The 6200-nt window shown below is 46.4% G+C and overlaps 2 pseudogenes; one reads left to right on the top strand and one right to left on the bottom strand.

Moving 5' to 3' along the window:
• Positions 1–275: 275 nt before the first annotated feature.
• On the top strand, positions 276–393 carry LOC136646812 (5S ribosomal RNA; annotated as a pseudogene).
• Positions 394–3656: 3263 nt separating this feature from the next.
• Positions 3657–3776, bottom strand: LOC136646839 (5S ribosomal RNA; annotated as a pseudogene).
• Positions 3777–6200: the final 2424 nt, after the last annotated feature.

Below are 6200 nucleotides of genomic sequence, written 5' to 3'. Positions count from 1 at the left end.
CCCACCCTCGGTTGAAATTCCCTAGACCAGAAGCCAAATGAGATGTGGCTACTATTTTCAAGGAACTACTGTACTTCCAAACAAATGCTGCAGCTTGCTGGGTTAAAAGGCAAGCTGGAATATCGCCCTGCTTACAAATCTGTTTATAAGCAAGCATCCCAATGTGCTCCTTCCAGTGGCAGGCCAGGGCATCCACTAATGAGTCATTTGCGTCTTGTGTTGCTTTTGGAAAATATGGGCTGCAAACACGCCAACTAGCGTAAGAATTTGGACATGTTTACCCCATTCTATCCTGCACATGCCTGATCTTGTCTGATCTCAGAAGCTAAGCAGGGTCAGGCCTGGTTAGTACTTGGATGGGAGACCGCCTGGGAATACCGGGTGCTGTAGGCTTATACCATAGTCTTTCGAGACTGAAGGTAGCCAACCATCCCAGAAAGAACTGCAGGAAGGGCCACTAATGAGAACACAGCCTAAAGTTAACAGAAGCACACTGTGACAGTGTCAAAGGTCAACTTCTTCAGCGCAAGGGCCAGATCCTCCGGAGTGATATGTCACTGTTATTCTCTGCACCTTATCCAGGAGTTTCTAACCCACTCACCCATCTCTCTGAAGCTGAAGACCCCAATATAGCTGATAGCCTTCCATCTGAGCTTACTAGCATCCCTCCCAATGCTAGAAGAGAGAGAAGCAGAGGTGACCACTTCCCATTCTAGTGATGGGAATACTGGGATGTGACTAACCCAGTTGTGGCAGGCAAGTCAGCGACTCCCAACTCTGATATTGCTGGTGCGGGTCTGAGTTGACCCATGTAAGCTGCTGAGGCTTACCCCAGGGCAAAGGGGACATATATTCCCTTACCCCAAGGAGGCCTCAACATGTGGAAATGCCCTCCTGGTATACAGCAGAGATTGTAATCAATGTCTGGGGAGTTAGATAGGGTTGGGATGTGAGTCAACATGAACTTGACACTGTTATATGCTTCAGAAAGGGATATTCCCATCGCTCCTTCCAATATTTTTATGGGCTTCATTAGTTACAGCCAGTGGCATAGCTAGAGGGGGTGCAAAGCTCTAAGTTTTACAGGCACCTGAACATGCCATGCAAGCAGCCCCTCCTCTTCAGAGCCATTACAGGTGGTGGGAGGCATTTGCCTCCATTTTGCTCCCACCACCCAGAATGGCTGTGAAGGGGAAGGGCCACTTGCACAGTGTGTTCAGGCGCCTGCAAAATTTTAGTGCTTTGTACCCCTCTAGCTATGCCATTGATGACAGCCCCTTTGGATGCACCTGCCGGTTTGGAAATCCTTTGGTACTGGCTTAGGAGCAAGTTTTTTTTCCTCAAGTTAAAGTTTTATTTGTAATCAGGAGCATGGATTATTTTTGTCTTTGGGGCAATAGACACTTTGTTCATGTGAATGATGCATGACAGACTGTAGAGAGGCAGTAGGGGTTCATTGTCCTTCACCATGTGAGCCTCTCTCAAAGGAGAAAACAGCACACTGATTCAGCATCCCACTGATAATGCTGGTTGGGGTGGAGTTTATTCTGGAACGTGCTGCATTTTGATCATGATTAACTCATGTATTGCATCTCTGTGTGTGTGTTTTTAACTGGAAAAGCTGTCCCCAGGCACTCTGAAGAAACTGCTGCGAGCCAGCCCAGGCCAGATTAGCACTAATGACCTAGAAGAACCAATCCAAGTTTACCTCCTGTAACTAATTGTGTGCACCAAAGATTAATGATGTCCCTGGACAAGAAAACAAGAACAGCTGAGCTCCTAGCAAAGAAAGTGCCTGTGTGGTTCCCGAAAGATGGAGATACACCAGGGAAAGATCACAGTGATCTAATTAAATACATGCAGTGTGTGTTAATGTGGTAGCAAAATGATCCCATCGACTATTGTGTCCCTGGGTGGGGACTTGAGGCTGAGAGAGCAGCACCTTGAGTCAGGGGCTAACTGGATGTGATACGGGAGCTGGAAGATTGCTAAAAGCGGCCAAGGGGGGAAGCTATCCCATTTGGATCAGGGCCATCATGCTGGAAATGTGTTTTAACTCCACTTCCAATACTGATGTCTCAGTGCCAAGTGCCCTCCTCCCAAGCTGCCACTAGCCATGGAAGGGAAAATATGCAGGCACCATTTCACTTCATGTAGGGCCAGCCTGTCCGTGAGGTCACCTAAGGCAGTTGCTTTGGGAGGTAGATTGGCAAGGGGCATCTATTATCCACACATCTCTGCTAGTCCTCCTCACTCCACTCCAGAGGTCCCCAAAATGTGAGGTGCGGCTCCCAGGGGAGTCGTGGGGCACTCCCTGAGGAGCCACGGGATGGCCACAAATCAGCAGCAAGGGTGCTACACATGCTACAAAGGATGGTAGGCTCGGTTTGGTAGGCTGAGCTCCTGCACACAGTTTTGGCATGCTTGGAAAAACTTCCCTGCCCACTCTGAGCCTCTTACCATCTTTTGTAGCATCACATCTGGCCAGAAAACTCAGATATAACGAGCAATGATGTCATCACCAGTCATTTCCAGGAGCCATGCGCTGCGTGGGGGAGTCGCAAGATACCGGAAACTAGGAAGCACTGCCCCCACTCCCAAGTTTTGAAAAAGGAAGAGGGGGATGGAGCAAAAGAAGAAGTGTCTTCTTCACATGTCCTCTAGTCAGACCTCACCTGGAGTACTGTGTCCAATTCTGGGCACCACACTTTAGGAAAGATGCAGCCAAACTGGAGCAGATTCAGTGAAGGGCAACGTGGATGATCAGAGGGCTGGAGAACAAGCACTATGAAGAAAGATGGAGGGAACCTGGTATGCTTAGTCTGGAGAAGAGAAGGCTGAGGGGGGATATGACAACACTTTTCAAAGACCTGAAGGGCTGTCATATGGAAGAAGGAACAAATTTGTTCTCAACTGCCTCTGCCACTAGACATAGGCCCAATGGGTGTAAACTGCAAGAGAGGAGATTCCAGCTAGACATCAGAAAGTGGTTCTTGATAGTAGGGGCAGTTCGGCAGTAGAACCGACTGCCAAGGAAGTGGGTGGATTCTCCCTCACTGGAGATCTTCAAGCAGAGGCTGAAAGGCACCTGGTGGAGATGTTTTAGGACAGAGTTTCTCAGCCAGTGATACCTGAAGTGTTGTCTGGTGGTACATGCAGGACTCCCAGACCCCTGCCACCTGGCCCTGAGACCAGCAGTAGGAGGCTCGGCTTGGCAGGCAGAGCTCTAGCATGCGCTTTTCATGTGCTCTAAAAAGACTTTCCATCTGTCCTGAGCCACTTACCAGTGTTTGTCACATTGCATCTGGCCTCCAACTCCGGAGGTAACTGGCGATGACATCATCCCCAATTACTTCCGGTGGCACTTCCAATAGGTGGACCATGAAAAGTGGTATGACGGGGGACAAATGTTGAGAAACACTGCTTTAGGAAAATTTCCTTCTACGAGCACAGGGTTGGACTAGATGGCCTTGTGTGTCACTTCCAACTCTATGATTCCTTGATTCTGCTCTGTTCCTATCTTCCATTTTAAATTCAGGGAACAGAATGAGGAGCAGCAACAGAGGTGGAAGGTGGCACACGACCAGTAAGGGGGGTTGGCATTCTGCCTCTAGCACCATGGTTGGCAACCTTCAGTCTCGAAAGACTATGGTATAAGCCTACAGCACCCGGTATTCCCAGGCGGTCTCCCATCCAAGTACTAACCAGGCCTGACCCTGCTTAACTTCCGAGATCAGACAAGATCGGGCATGTGCAGGGTAACAGTTGCTGTCTGAATTGGCCCTGTCTCCACAGCTAACAGGTGAGCAATTTGGATTAAAGCTGTGGCATGGGGCAGAGAATTAGACTTTACTTTCCCCAGCACTGTGGCCCCAATCGAAAGCAGGCCTCGCCCACATCTACTTTTAGCAAAAGAAGACATCAAGAAAGCCAGTCATGGATCTCCCACATCATCTCAAGTTAGCCCCTTACTCAAGCTGCTGTTCTCTCAGCCTTAGACCATCACCTCTGCAGTCTGAGGTTAATAGTATTGACCTACTTTATGGGGCCGTTGTATGGATTACTGAGAGAATGTATATCACGTTAAAACAAACATTTCCACTGAGGCTGTGCCCTGAGTTCATTTTGAGTTTTGGGTTCAGTTTCTTTAGAAAGCTGATTTTGTTGGAAATCACTTGGGAATCATTGACATGATGTCTTTCTTAGACTAACATACGTTGAACAGGGAACACAGGTTTTTATCATATCAACCAGCTCTTCTTCTGGCATAAATGTTCAAAAAAATGTTTCAAGGTGTTGCGTACAATCACAGACTAGTCTGCTATGAGTGCAGGGATAGTCCATCTATCAGGCAGCTTGAAATGTTTGCATGGAGGGCAGGGCCTATGAAAGAAATTTTATCAGGGGATACAAAGTTTATTCTGGGCCCCTTCCCAAAGGGGGAGGGGTGCAATGGGGCGGCAGAATGGGGGGAAAAGGATAGGGGGAGGGTGCTGACAGCCACAATAGTCTTTGAAGCTCAGGTCTACTAGCCTTCTTGATGCAGAGCCCATCAGCAAGTTCAGGTCAGATCCCAAGAACTTTCTGGGCCCCCTCCTTTGGCTCCTGGGCCCCCTTTCTGACCCTGGGCCCAGGTACAAATCACCCCCTTCTCCTAGGCCCTGATAGAGGGGCACTCATGGAGAGGTGGTGAATGGGTAAGCCCCCCCCCCATCTGTCCACTGCCCACTCCAGCCTGCCACTCCACCTAGCCAAGAACAGAACTTTGTCATAAACACGACTGGCTCTTTTTTAAATACCGAGACACATATTCTTTATTTTTAACCTAATATATTGTTTGATGTTATGGAACCAACAACTGTGGCAGAGACACACAGGTAAGGAAGTAATCTTTTGATTAGATCTGATGTATCTTGGACTATGCTAGTGTTTTTTTCGTTGGTTAAACAAAATGTAGCATTAGCTACTAATTATTAGCAACCAATGCAGATATTTGAAATATACACTTGAGAACTAGTTGCCAGTCAGCCTGATTAGGAGTTCTGTGTGACCTGAAAGCTTGCAACATATGAAATTGGACCAGACAAAAGATGATCAGTTTATTCATTTAAAATGTTGTCCCTGGGGGATATTTGTCTGGCCCTCTTGCTCCACCACACTATAAAAACCTTTCTGTTATGAAAGGTCTTTGGATTTACTATATTCCTGCTGGTTGATTTTGCGATTTGTCTCTTCTGCTTTAACATAGTGTTATAATAATATCTGTATTGTGTTTAATTGTTTTATGTCTATTTTTATTTGTTCTCTTGGTAGTCAATGGAAAAGCAGGGTAGAGATGGTTTTGTGTCTCATTCTTTTGGGGGCATGGTACCCACAAGACTTTACAGGAACTACTATACACTCCCAGCAAGAATTTCAGTTCATTGGGTGGGCGTATCTGTCTACGTGCCCCTTCGGCTTTTGCTCTTCCCTTATTTAAACAAGTGATGAGGAGAAGGCAAACGTCTGCAGAGTTCTTGGTTTTTCATTAACATTCAGGTTGATTAATTGTATCTTCTGTAGCCAGAAAAAAGCTTCCCCAGCCTTTCCCACATTGGTATTCACCAACTGCCCCTCCTCCTGAAAGATTATAAACTTCAGTAGAAAGATGATATGCCTGTACAGTTCTCCAAGAAGCTCATGACAAGTGAACCTTTGACTGTACATAAACTCCTCTTGGCAAGTGACTACGAGCATTGGGCTAAGCAGACCTGATCATCACCTGGGGAAAGCTGAGAGAATGGAGAAGAAAGCTAAAGTTAAACAACCACTGGTAATATTGTCTCCAAATATCTAACTGTATTGCCAAGTTGGGATTTCTGTCCAGTGCCTGAATTGGGTGAAGACTCTTAATTATTTACTGAGACCATTTATACTGATGTGAAATGGAGAAAGGAGAATAAGGTACTGTTCTGATTAAGGGAAAAATGGTTGCTATAGTCAGTTCCATTTTTGTCTACAAGGATGCATACAAAAATGTGTATTTTATTGTATTTGTTAAAGCCTGCAAAGTAGCCTATTTTACGGCTAAACCATGGTGTTAGCAGAGCTGACATGAAGGAGGCAGCCTGTAAGAATTTAAAAACTTTGTTCTCGAGCATCCTGTTTTCATGACTATTCACTATTTCCCCCACAACACCTTTGGGAAGCAATTTAGGTAA

The sequence above is a fragment of the Tiliqua scincoides genome, chromosome 3, assembly GCF_035046505.1.
Source record: "Tiliqua scincoides isolate rTilSci1 chromosome 3, rTilSci1.hap2, whole genome shotgun sequence".
Taxonomy (NCBI): Eukaryota; Metazoa; Chordata; class Lepidosauria; order Squamata; family Scincidae; genus Tiliqua; species Tiliqua scincoides.
This window is presented reverse-complemented; position numbering and strand designations above follow the sequence as displayed.